Source organism: Nicotiana sylvestris, chromosome 2, assembly GCF_000393655.2.
Source record: "Nicotiana sylvestris chromosome 2, ASM39365v2, whole genome shotgun sequence".
NCBI lineage: Eukaryota > Viridiplantae > Streptophyta > Magnoliopsida > Solanales > Solanaceae > Nicotiana > Nicotiana sylvestris.
The window spans coordinates 92,219,208-92,237,607 of record NC_091058.1 but is presented as its reverse complement, the minus strand read 5'-3'; positions in this window follow the sequence as shown (position 1 = coordinate 92,237,607).

Below are 18,400 nucleotides of genomic sequence, written 5' to 3'. Positions count from 1 at the left end.
GATTAAGAATGTAGAAAGTCAAGAACTCCGTTAAAGTTGAAATGGACATGCCACATTTTATTCTGCTAAGACCTCACCAAACAAGCAAAAGGATAACAAATTAATAAACTATAGTTTTTAGAATAGGATGCTCTATCTATTTGGTCAGAATATTGTTGGTCAAATGAAGACCAGATTCACTTCGAATCTTACAGGTGCCCAGTAATACTAATACACATGTCATGTTTGCTTCCTTAATAATGGGGCAGTTTGAATGCATTGTTTAAGAGTACATCAAACTATAAAATAATTATGATAAAGATATCAATAGCTTGTTTGAATGCAATTTTTAAGAGTCCATCAAACTATAAAATAATTATGATAAAGATGGATATGTAATTCAAAAAGGCGAGAAGAGAATATTAAGATGTTTACTGTTTTTTCCTGTAACTTTGTACTAATATCACATATAGATGGATATACTATAAAAATATGTGAAACTACAATGCAGCCGCAGAGTTAGGTGGGAAGAAGGAGTTCAACCGAACCCATTCACTTGAAGATTATATTGTGTATATAAGGTTAATTATTTTTTATTTACATATATTATTGTATGAGTCAAAATCTGACTACAAGATGGTTATCATTAAAAGGAATGGTAAGGGGTCGACCAAGCCATAGTCGTGCCCACGAGGCATAATAGCAATGAGTATCTCGGCCACTACCGAGATCGAGTCATCAGAAAACTTACACAGTAGAACATATGTCATAATACTTGGGCGAGTAAGGAAGAGTACAGTCATGAGAGGATACGCTGGTTAAAAACCATTGGATAAAGGGAAAAATTGGTAATATATATGTGAGGGAAGAAAGCAAGAAGGGAGGCCCCCTAATCCGAGATTTCACAACTCTCAGACCTTGGTCCTCGACAGGAGGGAACCTCCAATAATAAACCAAAAGCCAGATTTTGGTTTCAACCCCTCGTAATCATCATTGTTGAATCAATAAGATAGATCCCATATTTACCAACAACTTTTCCTCTTTTCCTTCTTTGCTCTTACAAGTACGGAACAGTATATCAAAGATGCCAACTTATTATTTGCATTTGATATCTTTTAATTATCTTAAGGAATGTTATATAAGCTCAATCTCTTTCGATTCTCATATTCAAAATGTTTAGATCTAGAGTTAATTATGTTTGACTAAGATTTATATATTCTTTATTACTTTATTAATTAATTTAACGAAAAGGTTCACACTTTTTTGGTCAAACAATTACATGCTTAAGCCCTCTTCACGTATTCACTTTTTTTTTTTTTTTAATTTTTCGAATCCCCTGATAAAATTTCTATTTTCTCCATTGCTACAATCACTTTAAATTCAGTGACATTAAGCTATGAATTCGTGACTGAGGTATAGCAATGGTTGGTGGTACCGGGTAAGGAAAGATATATATATGTAAATCAATACATGGATCCAAAACGTTTTCCATCTTGATGTATTAGTACATACTATAATTTTAATGAAAAATGACAATGTCCAGCATGAAGGTTCTTAACTTTTGTTAATACGCTATCTTTAAGAAATCCTTTCACGTGTGTCCAGAAAATGTAGATTAATAGCCTTTATTTGGCCTGAAGTGGAGCATTAATTAAGTAGTTGCCACCTAATTATATTTGTACCACAATTCGCAATTATTAGTTTTTAAGTAATAAACATGCCCTAGATAGGAGTAATTTTATACAAATAAGTCGTTGGAAAAGGTGCTGTAATAGCTTAGCCCATCCTTGTACGTACATGTAATACTTAACGCTGATGGATTTCTTAACAACCAAACTGGTAATGCTGCTTTAGACGGAATCTTTTGGATGATCAAGAAGAACCAATATGCTGCTAAAACAAAGATTTAACCCGAGACTTGCCAGAATTATAAAGCATCAAACAAGGTCTCAGAGAGTTAGACATGGAAATAGAATTATCCACAAACTTAGAGGGTGCAAGTAAATGTGCAGAACTGCAAACTTAAAGTAGTTTATAAAAATATTAAACACGAAGAAAATTGGTAACTTATAATACTATACTAACAGAAATGATGTTTTTCTTCTAGTATTAAATTTAGCTCACGTATTAAAGTTGTACGGCTAGTATTCACATCGATCCAAAAGGAGAGATAAACTGTTTGACCAAAAAGTATTAAGTCATTTTGTAAACTAATTAAATAAGAAGAATTGAGGTAAATCCTAGCCAAAGATAATTTATCCTAGATCTGAGATAGAAGACAAGAACAAATATGAAATTTAATCATAGCAATAATTGAATCTCGTAATATAAGAAAAGGATGGTGATTTTCATAGCATCGAATGATAATGAAGAATGCATAGATAAAAAGGGTCACCGTTCTTGAACGAGGTTGACCCCCATACATTTGATATGAAGAGACTAATGATGTATGTTGAGGATCGTTCTTGAACGGAGTTGACCCTCATACATTTGTTATGAAGAGACTAATGATGTATGTTGAGGATTTGAGCTTCCTCTATCCTTTCTCATTAGCAAGGAGAAAGAGATAAGGATCCTTCTTTTTCTCTCAGAAAATGTCTCTCTCTGTGTGGTTTTGTTTTTTCAGGCTCCCTTTTCCTTCTTCTCAGTTAGATTATATATTAGATATCCTCATTTACCCAATGGTCGTTAGCCATAGTACCTAAGCCATTGGACTATATTACCGATTGACCCTCTGAAATGCCGTAACATCCAATTCGATGTTCAAGCATTCTGAATATACGACATCGGCCTTAGCCGAGGTGCTCGTCGCTGTAACGTGGCACGAGTATGACTTTGGCCCAAATAACGATGTCGTCCCTCTTCACGCAGATTCTTTCTTGGTTAGATTTTGACCCATACAAATAGTCCCTCCGCCTATTGGGGTCGTCTTTTGGCGAGCTCGATGGGCGGACTCTGTCGATTCGAAAGTTGTGAGAAATCTGAATACTTTGAGCGATGGCCAAATACCTCATGGCGAGGTAATGACATGATGTTTCGAGAGCTGCATCAGACCATTACGTCAGTTCAGAATGTCATTAGAACCCCTCATGCGTCATTATGGTGCACGTTTCCTATGCATTGCATCGTTTCTCGTGCCCTTTCCGTTTAAAAAAATGGCGGCATTTGGTTTTCCTGCTCAGGATATTATATCCTTATAAATAAGGGAAAATCTTACATTCGAATGTTGTGTTTCCCAATCGCTCAAGAGAGCCTTTCGCAGCTTTTCTTCTTCCCCTCCAGTTTCTCACATTTCCCTTTCTGTTAAAAATTCTTGTGGCCTCTACCTTTTTCCTTTATTATTCCTGATTTTTGCAACCAAAGAAGAGATGACTAGTGCATCCTCCAACCCTGATAGAGTCGTTGGTTCTCTGGTGCCAGAAAACGATATACCCCTACTTGAAGAAGGAGTGGAAATGGCGAAGTACGAGGGTTTTTCGATGGTAGATAAGGTGATTCCCCGCCCAGGGAAGGAGGACTGACTTCAATAGCCCTACTGGAGATGAGCCGGAACCTGTTTTTTCTACGATGGATGTTGCGGCGCTCACGGCGTTCAAAACCAAATGGGGGATTCGTGATCACATTGAACTTGTTCCGACGGATCAGGACATAGTGCATATATACCATCCGGGCTACTGCGCGTTTTATGCGTATCCATTTGTCATCGGATACACACTTCCCCTTCCTTCCTTGCACTGGACTTCTGCCGCTTCTATGAGGTGTGTCCGGCTTAACTCTCTCCGTATGTGTACAAGCTTTTCCTTATGCTTATCAAGTACGTGGAGCTGGCCGATCGAGGAATTTCTCTGCAACACATGCTTAACCTCTTCGCCCTCCATTTTCATAGGGGCACGATGATTCACATGCTTCACCGAGGAACCAAGGGTTTGGTGGTGAAGATGGATGACAAGGAAAATCGCCGCTTTTGGGAGAACTTCTTCTACGTCCGAACAGAGCACATGGTATCGAACCCGATGGGGTTTCCTGAGACGTGAAATTTTGCCCAAATGTCTTCCTTTCTTTTTAATTTATACATTTTTTCTTGAGATGGTTGTTAGTCGTCTCCCTTTAATGACCTCGTCGAGTGTTTGTTTTTATTTTTGCAGCCGAGAGAGTACCTCCTCCGCTAGTTTCTAATACTCGCGAGTGGGTGAGCTCAATTCTCCCCCACACGATGGGGATTCGCGAATGGGCACCTTTCAATGAGAGGTTTGGGCGCAAGCCTTCCGCTGGTGAGTCGGCTCGTTTCGATCTTATTTGCTTTGTTCTTTACTTCGTATCTTCTTTTACCTTATTCCTTTGTTTGGTCGAATCCTTTCTCATTGGCAGGCCAGAGAGGAGTGAGAAGGGTGAGGGCTCCTGCGCTTGCTTTCCGCCAACTGGCTTCTTCTGCCCGGCCTGTTCCAAGGGCAACTGTGGACAAGGGCATCCAAAGTTTGGTTGCTCGGCGAACCACGTCCGCGACTGAACCTGTTCGTTCGGAGGTTGCTCCTCAGTCGGACACTCCGGTTCCCACAGTCCATTCAATGGATGAACCTTCTCGTAACAGTGGCGAAGAGGCACCATCAAAGAGGCAGAGGTTGTTAGAGGGGGCATCTTTGGTTGAAACGTCCTTGAGGGGCGACCCTACTTTGGCGGTATCTGAAGCGGGCGGTGAACTGGCCTGGGTGTGGAGGTGATGCCTGTTACGGTCGTGGAATAGGCTACTGTGGCAGGGGACAGAGTTCGGAGGCCGCTGCGATTGTTCTGGGTAGTCCATCATTGTCTCGGCAGGGTCGCGCCTCTTCTTCAGATAATGAGATATTGAAGGGCGTGGTGGTAGATGATTACGAATCTAATTCAGACATTAATCCTGAGGATATAAGGATGTTCGAGGAAGGTTTTACTAGGGTTGATGTGAGGGAGGAAGATCCTTCTCGTGTGCTCGAAATTCCATCGGACTTTAACCTGTCAGAGGACACGGTGGACTTTGTTCCCCAATTTGACCTTCTGTGCTCTGCTGCTGAAAGCAGGTCTCTTCAGGAGATTAATGATTCCGATCTTTCACGCGGCGTGGTTGGGATGGCCTTGAGGGTGAGTTTCCTTTTACTATTATTATTGTTCTGTGCCATTTGCTTTCACAGATTCTTCCTCTTTTTCTTTTTAGACTTACATGCTGGAGATCGAGAGCGATCGTCAGGCTGAGACGCGGGCCGATATCTTTCTAAAAATGGCCGCGAAATATCCTCGATATCGCGACAGGTGCCGTGAGAAGCACGCGCAGCTTAGGGCGGGCGGTAATGCCCAATCCATTAGGGAGGAATTGGAGAAGAGGAACGAGAATCTGATGCGGTCTATCCGTAGATGTAGCGAGCTTGAGGGGCAGCTTAGGGCCAAAGACGAGGAGCTTGAGTTGGGAAAAGGGGTTGCGGCGGAATGCGAAGATCTCTAGGGGAATGTTTTGTCTTTGAGGGCCGAGCTTGAGTAGAATACCACTAAAGTTGCCGATCTGAGTGCAGAGTGGACGGAGAAGGTGACTGAGTTGGAAAGGAAGGGTGCCGAGTTGGAGAGGGCCGAGGGAGCCCGAGTGGCGGCTTTGGTGAGGGCAGCAGCGCTGGATGACACTATCCGTGTCCTTAGGTCTGTGTGAGAAGCTGAGAGGGCGATGACCACACTGAAAGAGGCAAGGCTCGAGGAGCGAATCAGCAAGCTCGAGTACGATGCCTCGAACCTGGGAGACCAAGTTGTGGCTCTCGAAGCCGAGAAGGCGCAGCTGTTGGCTCAGCCCCCCCCCCTCCTCAAGAATCTGCCTTTGCTGCTGTCTCCCGCCATTTTGTACGAGCTATGGGTCTATGCTGAGGCCTAACGAGATATATATAATGGTTTATGGTAGGAGGAGAGCGTTTTTGAGGCCGCTTTTGAAGATGCTCGGGTGAAGGCATGTGAGGCTCGTCTTGCTTGCGATTATGACCCTACGACACTGGAGGTCGGCGGGGGTGTTGAGATAGAAGATGGGCTTCCTTCTGATAATGACAATGCTTGAGAGGACGGTGGTGGAGATGGGCCGAATAAAGTTTTTGTACTTAGCTTTTTCTTGTTCTTTTGTTGTTGCTTTTTTTTGGGCTCGCTTTTGGCCTTTTGTAAGACGTTGTTGCGTATGTACATCTTCTGAAAAAGACAGTTGTTTTGCTTTTGGTTGCATATCTTTTAACTTTCTTTCTCTTTTTTTTTTTGAAAAAGGTCTTCAGATTTCCCCGTGATGAGTCCCTGGTTTTTAATTGGGAACTCGAATGAGGTCGTGTCACACCTCCTTTTTCCGCGCCCGAGGGGCGCAGGGGAGTTTTTTCCAATTAAAGGACAACCGAAACGGGATTGGTTTATTTATTTCAGAGTCGCCACTTGGGAGATTTAGGGTGTCCCAAGTCACCAATTTTAATCCCGAATCAAGGAAAAGAATGACTCTATATTACAGTCTGCGTACCAGAAATCTAGATAAGGAATTCTGTTAACCCGGGAGAAGGTGTTAGGCATTCCCGAGTTCCGTGGTTCTAGCACGGTCGCTCAACTGTTATATTTGGCTTATTTATCTGATTTTTAATACAATATGAACTTATGTGCAAATTTATCTTTTAACCGCTTTATTATTATTGTTTTTATAAGAATGTGAACATCGCTTAAAATATATCTTTGGACTGTGTCACATGAAATGCACCCACAATCCGAAACATATTTTATTTGATGTTTTAGGATTTGGATTTGGGTCGCATGAAATGCACACCCGAGCTTAAGAAAGTAAATTATTAAACACGCGCCTAAAGAGACTATCGCGTTATTATTTTGCGGAGGCCGCGAAATTCGCTAAACGACCCTCCTGAATTCTAAGTAATTTTAAACAAGTATTTACTGAGGGCCCCGCAATTTGTATTTTTATTCGGCGAGGCTCATCTCATTCTTATTTTTTAAAGAATTTGCAACGTCATGGAAATGCATCTCGGGCCACGCCACAATCAATGCGCCCGTGACTAGAGACATATTTTCGATTCCGTTGAGATTTGGATTTGGGTCACATCAATGTGCACCCGAGTTTACGAAGGTAAGATTTATTAAGGCGCGTCCTAAGAGTCTAACGTATTGTTATTTTTAGGGAGGTTGTGAGATTTGCTAAACAACCCGTCCTGGAAACTAAATGCTTCACTAATATGCATTTGACAAGGGCCCCGTATCTGCGTTTTGTTTATTTTTATCGAGGCTCATCTCGTTGTTATTTTTAAGGGATATCCTATAGCAACTATGTTTCTCGTCGTGTTTGTCTCTATCAATTGAAAGCAGTAAATAGCCTTAGTTGATTATAAAACCGTATTTAAAGTGCTACTACAGAATAATAAAATGTGACTGCATTTATGGCCAACTAGTCGCAAATTATGGGCCCAAATCCAGCTCATGCGAGATGGCCCGACTTGGGCCCTGTTTTTCCGATACAGGCCTAGCTGACTTTCGATTTGGGCTCGGCCTTCCTGGGGTGGAGGCCTGGAACTGATTCTTTGTTCTTTATCAATTTATATGTGACAAACTAGCAAAAAGGGGAAAGAACTATACTAGTAGTGGATAGTTTACATGCCTGGCCTACATTAAAGAGTATGTTACACAATTTAAACCTAAGTCTGGGATACAACCTACTGCATTAGGAATATTCATCTAACAGCCTACATATACAACTAACATTCAATCCCCATACATTGATATTTACTATGCGTGCAAGTTGCCTTCAGTATCCAAACAAAATGTAAACTATCATGCGTTACATGATATTCAATACCACAGCCTATGCTTAAAGTAAACAATCTTCAATTCTTCTCTTTTGCATTCATACTCAACTTCAAGTTACATTGACAGTATTAGTCGTGTACCTGGATATTTGCACAATAAGAAGAGGAAGAGAGAGAGTATCAGCAGCAAGTAATCAACAGCAACAACAGATAGCAACAACGCAGCAACACAACCAACAGCAACTATGTAGCCCACAGGTGCTTGAGCATCAGACAGACAAATCCCAGAAAAAGAACAATGAACCAACCGAAAACCCAAGATACCAAATGTAACAGCAACAGAAGATCCAATAATCACAAAACTCAGCAAGTACTCAGTACAGTTCCAACAATCAAGAAGGCTAAAACTCAATCCACAGCTCACAGAAAACTCAGTATAGTAACAATCACAGCAGAAAACACACAGCCTTCTCTTAACGGAACAGTGATGACCCTAGTTAGAATAACTGACTTGGCCAGAACAGCTCAACCAACTTAGTTCCTTGTGCAGTTTTGGGCAATGTTTTAGTCAAAGTATTCTGAAAATTTTCACTTTGTTTTTCTCTTTTCTCCAGACTAAAATCTCTACCCCTGTTTAAGTTATCAAATGGCCTATTTATAGTTTTTCTGAAGACTAAAAGTCCAGCCCTTTTTTAGTTCTGCAACAGCTTATTTATAAGCCAACAACCCAGTGCAGTCAAGCTGCCTGGATCCTGCCAGTTGCAATCTGCCCATACCCCTTAACTCCCCATGCCTAAAGGCATCTTTCTCGGTAAACTTAATCAGCCCCCCATGCTTTGTCCTATTGCTCTAATCAAGGATTATGGGTGCAATAAAGTATTCATTTGAACCCATGCTCTTATGTTTTGTTCCCCATTGTTATTAGGTTAATAGTATTTTAATTAACACTTGACATATTCTTAAGTTAAACCCCCTAATCAGACTTTGTCTTATGCCAAAACTACCCTTTAACCTTGCATGTTACTGTATTACCATAACTCTTAATAATTAGTATATAAACCTCTTTGATTTCAGCTAACTACTGACTACTTAACTTAAACTCAATGCTGCCTTCAGGTGAATCTGTTAGCTTTCCACAGTTAACAATCAATTTTCAGCCTAAATTCAAACCAATGATTCCAATTTAATCAAACGTGGGTGCCAATTAAAGGGTACAAGTTGGTCATGCCGATACAAGTAACACCAACAAGAAACAGGCATAGTAATCAATACTGAAATGCAACTCCTGATTTTCTAATCTTTCAAGTGAATTTAGTTGACGATGCTTATTTAAACGACTACGCGAACTATAATATACATCGAACAACCAACAAAATCAACAAACAAATCAACTTTAAACTCAAAATGTACACACAGGGATAGACGAGTCAGAAACCAAAACAAACCAGAACATGTATGACAGATAGAGTTTAAGATGACAAAATAAAAGGAAAAATACCTCCGGGACCTGAAACTAAGACTGACTCAATGCTCGAACTCGGGCCAGGTGATTTTGGGGTCTAATGGACTTTAACCGAAGCGTTCTCAACTGAGAACACTTCGGTAAAAGTCTGCTAGGCCCTGATCCTGACACTGATTCGGACAAAAACCCATAGATCTGAATCCTAGGGCTCTTGAGGTTCGATTTGGGAACCGTTCAATTCCAGTCAGATTCGAACGGAACCTAAGCCATTCAGGGGGTGAGGGAGGTCAGGAGGGGCCGTGGTGTGAGTTTGGGGTCAATCGGTGTAGATCTGGTTTTTACTCGAATCTTCGTTGGAAGATTCGAGAAGCTACGGGTTGATTCGAGGTGAAAGGTTAACGGATTCATGTTCAGGATGGTTGGGTGCATCGGGGATGTTATTTTGGTGGTCATCGGAACTGTGGTTACCGGGCTCACGGGGGAAAACCTAGGCTGCTAGGGTTTGAGAGGAAAGGGGTCCTGGGGAAGATGGTGAACAGTGGCTGAAGGGGGGGTGTGGCTTGGGGCGTGGGGGTAAGGGGTTAGGTTTATATATGTATTGAGGGTTTAGATCCTGGCCATTGGATCAATTGAGATCAAGGGCCAGGATCTACTCATTGAGGAGAGACGACGTCGTTCGGGAGATGATAGTGGGTTAAGACCGGGTAGGGGATTGGATCGGGTCATGTTGACGGGTTTAGAGGAGGGCCTGGATCCGTTGGATCAATGGGGTTGGACGGCTTAGATCATCTTGCCTGAAACGACGTCGTTGAGGCGAGTTGAACAGCCTGATCTGGACCGTTCGTTTGAATCAGATCAACGGCTTTGGTAGGGACGCCGATACGGCGTCGTTTGAGTCCGTGTTTGGGCAGGCTCGTCTTGGACTGGATCAGTACTTTGGTTTTGGGCCTTGTTTCGGGGCCCAAATCAGATTTTCCTTTTCCCCTCTTTTTTTTTTTTCAAATTAAACAAAGATTCCTAAAACAATGTAAAAAAAAAATAAACCTGCACACATATTGAGTGACACCCACAACGATAAACACACATAAATGAAAAATAAAAATAAAATAAAATAAAATAAAAATGGTTAGATCACAGCTTAGAACGAACGATGCACACATACATATATATTTTTTTGAATTTTCTTTTAACGACAGGCATTTTTGTATTTTTGTTTGATAATGACTAGATGCAAAATGGACAGACCCACAAATGACCAACAACACATGTTACGGAAAGATCGAAAAATTGTACAGCGAAACCATTTGTCACTATTTTTATTTTCTTTTGGAGTGATTGCTCGTGAAGCAAAAATCACGTGCTTACAGCTGCCCCTCTTTGCCCGAAGACACGAAGGGTTTTCGCGCAAAGATAAAGCGAGCGATTTTTGCCCGTCCGAATACTCCGTGTGAAGCATTTTTTGAAAAAGATTTGACCGAACCTTTGCTTCAGAGGTTTCCTACATATCCTGGGCTGAACAGGAATCAGGTCAATGTAGTTCGGGAAATTTTGGTAGCTGGGACTACCGTGTGACTGTAGTGTTTGCTGTTGTTGTGCGCTGTTGTATGTTGCTGTAGGATGCTACTGCTCAACCGATCTCCCTATTACATTGCTCTAAAAGGAAAACAAGAAACTAAGTTAAACTGAGGATCCTGAAACTTCATCCATCTTCAACTTGCTCTTGTTGCCTTGCTTTCTTGTCGGCTAATGCTTTCCTCCGACGCCTTTATTTTGTGAACTTGGAGATGATGCTGGTCCTTCACCTTTTCTGAATGTCAGTTCTCATCACTTTGCTTGATTTGCTGGGGACACGACTTTCTTCTTTAGATCTTCCAATGGTTTCTTCAGTGGTATGGCTTTTCATCAGGAATTGTTATACTGGGCATGCTACAACGTTCCCAAACTACTTCTTTTGAGACGCGTTCCTTCTTCCCTTTGAATGTGCGCTTGCTTTTGCAGTTGTCTGCTTCTTGGTGCTGGGGATTTTATTGTTTCCCGTTTGGGGATCTCTGTTGTAACCTTCTGTCTTCAGGTGGGGTGACTGATTCCAAAATCTAGAGCTGAATGTATTCCCGCATTATACTGGTGGGCGACCTAGAACTTAAATGTATTCCCGCATTATACTGGTGGGCGACCTAGAACTTAAATGTATTCCCGCATTATACTGGTGGGCGACCTAGAACTTAAATGTATTCCCGCATTATACTGGTGGGCGACCTAGAACTTAAATGTATTCCCGCATTATACTGGTGGGCGACCTAGAACTTAAATGTATTCCCGCATTATACTGGTGGGCGACCTAGAACTTAAATGTATTCCCGCATTATACTGGTGGGCGACCTAGAACTTAAATGTATTCCCGCATTATACTGGTGGGCGACCTAGAACTTAAATGTATTCCCGCATTATACTGGTGGGCGACCTAGAACTTAAATGTATTCCCGCATTATACTGGTGGGCGACCTAGAACTTAAATGTATTCCCGCATTATACTGGTGGGCGACCTAAAACTTAAATGTATTCCCGCATTATACTGGTGGGCGACCTAGAACTTAAATGTATTCCCGCATTATACTGGTGGGCGACCTAGAACTTAAATTTATTCCCGCATTATACTAGTGGGCGACCTAGAACTTAAATGTATTCCCGCATTATACTGGTGGGCGACCTAGAACTTAAATGTATTCCCGCATTATACTGGTGGGCGACCTAGAACTTAAATGTATTCCCGCATTATACTGGTGGGCGACCTAGAACTTAAATGTATTCCCGCATTATACTGGTGGGCGACCTAGAACTTAAATGTATTCCCGCATTATACTGGTGGGCGACCTAGAACTTAAATGTATTCCCGCATTATACTAGTGGGCGACCTAGAACTTAAATGTATTCCCGCATTATACTGGTGGGCGACCTAGAACTTAAATGTATTCCCGCATTATACTGGTGGGCGACCTAGAACTTAAATGTATTCCCGCATTATACTGGTGGGCGACCTAGAACTTAAATGTATTCCCGCATTATACTGGTGGGCGACCTAGAACTTAAAAGTATTCCCGCATTATACTGGTGGGCGACCTAGAACTTAAATGTATTGAAATTGTTTCCCCGTTCTTCCGAGAAAATTTTCGACAATCGGCAGAAAATTTTCTGCCCCGGTTTTTGGTGACTTCCATGGCGGTGCATCTTGCTGCCATCATCAATCCTTTGTTTTCCTGCAGCAGACAAAAGGATTTAATCAGTTTTAATCGTGGTGGTAGAGGGTGCCTTTCTGGCGAGCAATTTTTCTCTCTTCCCTTTTCTTGCTCTTTGTCCCCATAATTGGTTGGCGGGCAAAGTTGCCTGTTGGGGGTCTCTAGCCTGCTGGGGATTGGTTTTCAATTTATCCCCTTTTCTGCTTTCTTTTAAAACACATGATGTGGGAGTCTGCTTCTAACTCCCGAAACCACTCCCTTTTGGAGCTTACTTCTTCCAACATTTCCGAGCACAATCCCTGCATTGCCTGGGGCCGGCCTTTAAGACTGTTTGTATTATCCTGCATTGGATGAATTCCCCTTCGGTTTCTGGTAGTAAGCTTTGACAAATCCTTTAAAGACACATTTTAGGAAAAGAAATAAAGATATGGAAAAGAGAAAATCTTTCTGAACCAATATTTTGTGGGAGGAGACAATCAAAAGAACTTATCTGGAGGACACAACTGGTCCCCGTGATCATGACGTGCACCATAGATTCCCGACCCAGTCTATTTGTATCAATCGATTTGCCCGATGGTCTGACTTGCTGGGGATGATAAATGGATGTTCATCCTATTGCGAATGTGGTAGCTTTTGCTGCTCTATCTTGTCGCCTCATGGTGCCCTTCGAGGGGTTTTCACTAATGAGACTCTCTCTTTTCTCTCATCTCCCGACGCCTTACGGTGCCTGTGAAGGTTTTCACCAATAAGACTCTCTCATTTCATATCCCTCATCTTACATCGCCTTTCGGTGCCTGTGAAGGTTTTTCACCGATAAGACTCTCTCATTTTATTTCTTTCGAGAATCCGGTGTGTTGTAGATACGACCCTCTCTTCCGGGGATTCTTTTGACTATCAACTCATTCCCAGTCTTACGATCCTTTTCTTTGTTGGGGATCAGTGTATTATTCTCGGCCTTATTTGCCGGATTTGGCATCTCTCGAACATTGATCGGGAGGTCTTTTGGATGTCGATGTTGGTTTTGGTGTGGGATTGAAGGAAGGCTATAAAATGAAAACAACTTGAAGGGTGATGTGCTACAACTTTTGGAATCAAACCTTTGTTGGAACTTAAAACATAACCTCTGCCCCAGTTTTCTTGCTTGGGGGATTTATTTTTTACGCTTATGTTGAGTTACGTGCGTTACGCACATTGTGCTACATTGTGCACACTATGTACATTATGCATCCTATATTTGCTATGATGCACACTATGACCGAGCCGTGAGGCGCCTACGTATCCTCTTTGAGGAATCAGGTCAAACGTAGTTCCCACGGTTTTATATTCCTTGATTTTTCTTTTCTTTCTTTTCATTTTCTTTTCCTTTTCTTTTTCTTTTTCTTTTCTTTCTTTTCTTTTCTTTTCTTTTTTTTTTTTCATATCTTTCCCATTAGTGATTCCAAAAGAGGGGTATTGAAAGAATTTGCTTAAGGCTCAAAGGGGGAAGCGAGTGTTAAAAGTGTTTGGATAGAAGAAAGAATTGCCTCCGTCATCTCATTATTCAATAAATGCCAAATACAAACGAATAAACCAAAATTGCCATAATTTAAAGAAATTACACATAATATCTCTTGACTGCATCTGAATTGATAGCCATGTCGACACATCTACCTTCGACATCTGTCAAACACAAAGCACCGTTGGACAATATTCGGGTCACGATATAAGGCCCTTGCCAATTTGGGGCGAATTTGCCTTTTGCCTCGACCTGATGTGGGAGGATCTTCTTTAATACCAACTGCCCTACTTCAAATTTCCTAGAGCGCACCTTCTTATTATACGCTCTTGCCATTCTCTTCTGGTACAGCTGACCATGGCACACTGCTGCCAATCTTTTCTCATCTATCAGGCTCAACTGTTCCAAGCGAGCTTTGATCCATTCATCATCATCAATTCCGGCTTCAGCGACAATTCGGAGGGACGGAATTTCGACCTCCGCTGGTATCACGGCCTCAGTTCCATACACCAACAAATAAGGAGTTGTGCCTATGGAAGTCCGGACGGTAGTGCGGTAACCCAACAAAGCAAAGGGTAATTTCTCGTGCCATTGTCTGGACCCTTCCACCATTTTTCGTAGTATCTTCTTGATATTCTTATTGGCTGCTTCGACTGCTCCATTTGCCTTAGGACGATATGGGGTGGAATTGCGGTGTGTAATCTTGAATTGTTGGCATACCTCTCTCATCAAGCTGCTATTAAGATTCGCACCGTTATCCGTGATGATCACTTTTGGGATCCCAAATCTGCAGATGATATGGGAGTGAACAAAGTCCACCACTGCCTTCTTGGTTACTGATTTGAAGGTTTTAGCCTCAACCCATTTGGTGAAGTAATCAATGGTCACTAGAATGAACCTATGACCGTTGGACGCTGCTGGCTCGATGGGCCCAATGACATCCATGCCCCATGCTACAAACGGCCAGGGTGCTGACATCGTATGTAACTCTGTTGGCGGAGAATGAATCAAATCTCCATGTATCTGGCACTGATGGCATTTCCTTACGAAAGTGATACAGTCGTGTTCCATGGTTAGCCAATAACACCCTGTTCGAAGGATTTTTCTTGCCAATACATATCCACTCATGTGTGGCCCACAAACTCCAGCATGTACTTCTGCCATAACCGTTGTTGCCTGCCTGGCATCTATGCATCTCAACAATCCCAGATCCGGGGTTCTTTTGTACAATATTCCCCCACTGAGGAAGAAACCATTCGACAAACGCCGAAGGGCTCTTTTTTGGTCTCCAGAGGCATGTTCTGGATATATCCCCATCCTGAGGTATTCCTTGATATCATGAAACCAGGGTTCGCCATCCGCTTCTTCTTCTATGGTATTGCAGTAGGCGTGCTGATCACGGACTTGGATGTGCAGAGGATCAACATACATTTTGTCAGGGTGGTGCAGCATTGATGCTAAGGTGGCTAAGGCATCCGCAACCTCATTGTGAACTCTCGGGATGTGTTTGAACTTTACCGATCGAAATTGCTTGCTCAGATCATGCAAGCATTGTCGGTATGGTATGAGCTTTAGATCTCGTGTTTCCCATTCACCCTGAATTTGATGTACCAAGAGGTCCGAGTCTCCCAAGACCAAGACGTCTTGGACATCCATGTCAGCAGCCAAGCGCAGACCCAGAATGCAAGCCTCATATTCGGCCATATTGTTGGTGCAATAGAAGCGCAGTTGAGCCGTAACAGGATAATGCCGTCCTGTTTCAGAAATGAGTACTGCTCCTATTCCAACCCCTTTTGCATTTGCAGCTCCATCGAAGAAAAGCTTCCAACCTGGTTCCTCGGGTAATTCCAACTCATTCGTATGCATCACCTCTTCGTCAGGAAAATACGTTCTTAAGGGCTCGTATTTTTCATCAACGGGATTCTCGGCCAAATGGTCTGCCAGCGCCTGGGCTTTCATGGCCGTCCTCGTCACATAGATGATATCAAACTCTGTGAGCAGAATTTGCCATTTTGCCAACCTTCCCGTGGGCATAGGTTTCTGAAAGATATACTTCAATGGGTCCAAGCGGGATATGAGATAAGTAGTATATGAAGACAGGTAGTGCTTCAACTTCTGAGCTACCCAAGTTAGGGCGCAGCACGTTTTCTCGAGTTGAGTGTACTTGACCTCATGCACTGTGAATTTCTTGCTAAGATAGTAGATGGCCTGCTCCTTCCTCCCTGTGTCATCATGTTGCCCCAGTACACAACCAAATGAATTTTCCAAGACCGTCAGGTAAAGGATTAGGGGTTTCCCGGGCTTAGGCGGGACCAATACGGGTGGATTAGACAGATACCCTTTGATTTGGTCGAAGGCCTCCTGACACTCTGCTGTCCAACCTACTGCAGCGTCCTTTCTCAGCAGCCGAAATATGGGCTCACAAGTTGCTGTGAGTTGAGCGATGAACCTGCTGATATAATTGAGTCTACCCAGCAAACTCATTACCTCTGTTTTGTTCCTTGGCGGTGGCAAATCTCGGATGGATTCAATTTTGGATGGGTCTAACTCAATCCCCCGTCGACTGACGATGAATCCTAGCAACTTTCCTGATGGAACCCCGAATGCGCATTTGGCCGGGTTAAGCTTGATATCATACCTCCGGAGTCTTTGGAAAAATCTCCTTAGGTCTGCCACATGGTCCTCCTGACGCCAAGATTTGATGATCACATCATCGACGTACACCTCTATTTCTTTGTGTATCATGTCATGAAACACAGCAGTCATTGCTCGCATGTAGGTTGCCCCGGCGTTCTTTAACCCGAACGGCATTACCCGATAGCAGTAGGTTCCCCATGGCGTAATAAACGCTGTCTTCTCAGCATCCTCTTCGTCCATTAGGATCTGATGATAACCCGCATAGCAATCCACAAAGGATCCGATCTCGCGCCCAGCGCAATTATCGATCAGGATATGAATGTTGGGCAGCGGAAAATTGTCCTTGGGACTTGCTTTGTTGAGGTTGCGGTAGTCGACGCACACCCTGATTTTTCCATCCTTCTTTGGGACTGGTACCACATTGGCCAACCACTCGGGATACCGAGTGACCCGAATGACCTTCGATTGTAATTGCTTAATCACTTCTTCTTTGATCTTTACACTCATTTCTGTTTTAAATTTCCTTAGTTTTTGCTTGACCGGAGGGTATGCCGGGTCAGTGGGCAATTTGTGAACCACTAAATCGGTGCTCAATCCAGGCATATCATCATATGACCATGCAAAAACATCTTTGAATTCCCTGAGAGTTTCGATCAATTCTGCTTTGACATTCGGCTCAATGTGGATGCTAATTTTGGTCTCTTGGATGTTATCAGCGTCTCCTAGGTTCACAGCCTCAGTGTCATTTAGGTTAGGCTTGGGTTTCTCTTCAAATTGGCACAGTTCTCGATTTATTTCTTCGAAGGCTTCCCCTTCGTCACATTCGGATTCATTATCACAAACGACCTCTTGCATCATTGAGTCAGATTCAGATTGATTTATTAGACTAGGTCGAAGATCCGCTGTGCATGCCATGTCATTAGGACCAGTAAAAAGAGAACTGTTCAGAAAGAAAAAGAACAAAACAAGAAATTAAAACGGGACAAAAGAAAAGAACTTTATTAAATTTGCAGGATAAAAAGGGTTCACACTTTTACAAAACGAAAGTAAAATTGGGATTACACCCTTGAATAATCCGATCAAACAAACAAACAAACAAAACATTAATCAAAGCCTACTACCAAGACTCCCCTCGGACAGGAAGAGGAGTAACCGTCCAATTGTTGGTCTTGGCCTCAGGCCCCACAAATTGTATCTCTGCTCTGCTGGAACCCTCTCCAGCTTCCACCATACTGACATCCGCGAATAGTCTCTCAAAACTCTGATTCAGGTCTTCACTTATGCCGATCAAAGGTCCTCGAATCTTTGGGATCGCTGACCCCTTGGCACTAGCTTTAACAAAAGACCTTGAGAGGCGTGGCACTGGTTTAGGCAGAGACCAGACCCTCTTCTTCATTTTTCGCGCTTGCTTCCTGTCTGCTGCGGTTGGTTTGAACCCCAACCCGAAAGTTTCCAGATTCTTAGGAAGGGAGACAGGTTGGACTATCCCTTGAAGTTCAACTCCCAGGCCTTTTCCCGGCACAAACCCATTACCCAGCATTTCTGATACCATCATGACTGTTGCGGCAGCCACCCTAGGGTGCGGGATGATTTCTCCTTCAGAAATTTTGTTGGCCGACCCTGTATCGAGAATCTGGTAGACCCAGGGACCCTTGTCATCAGTGGTCTCTATGAAAGGCACAATGGTTCCGCCCATGGTGCATGTTGTATCCTCGCCGTGCAACACGACCTCTTGTCTTTCCCACTCGAACTTCACTGTCTGATGTAGGGTGGAAGGCACCGCTTTAGCTGCATGAATCCAAGGTCGTCC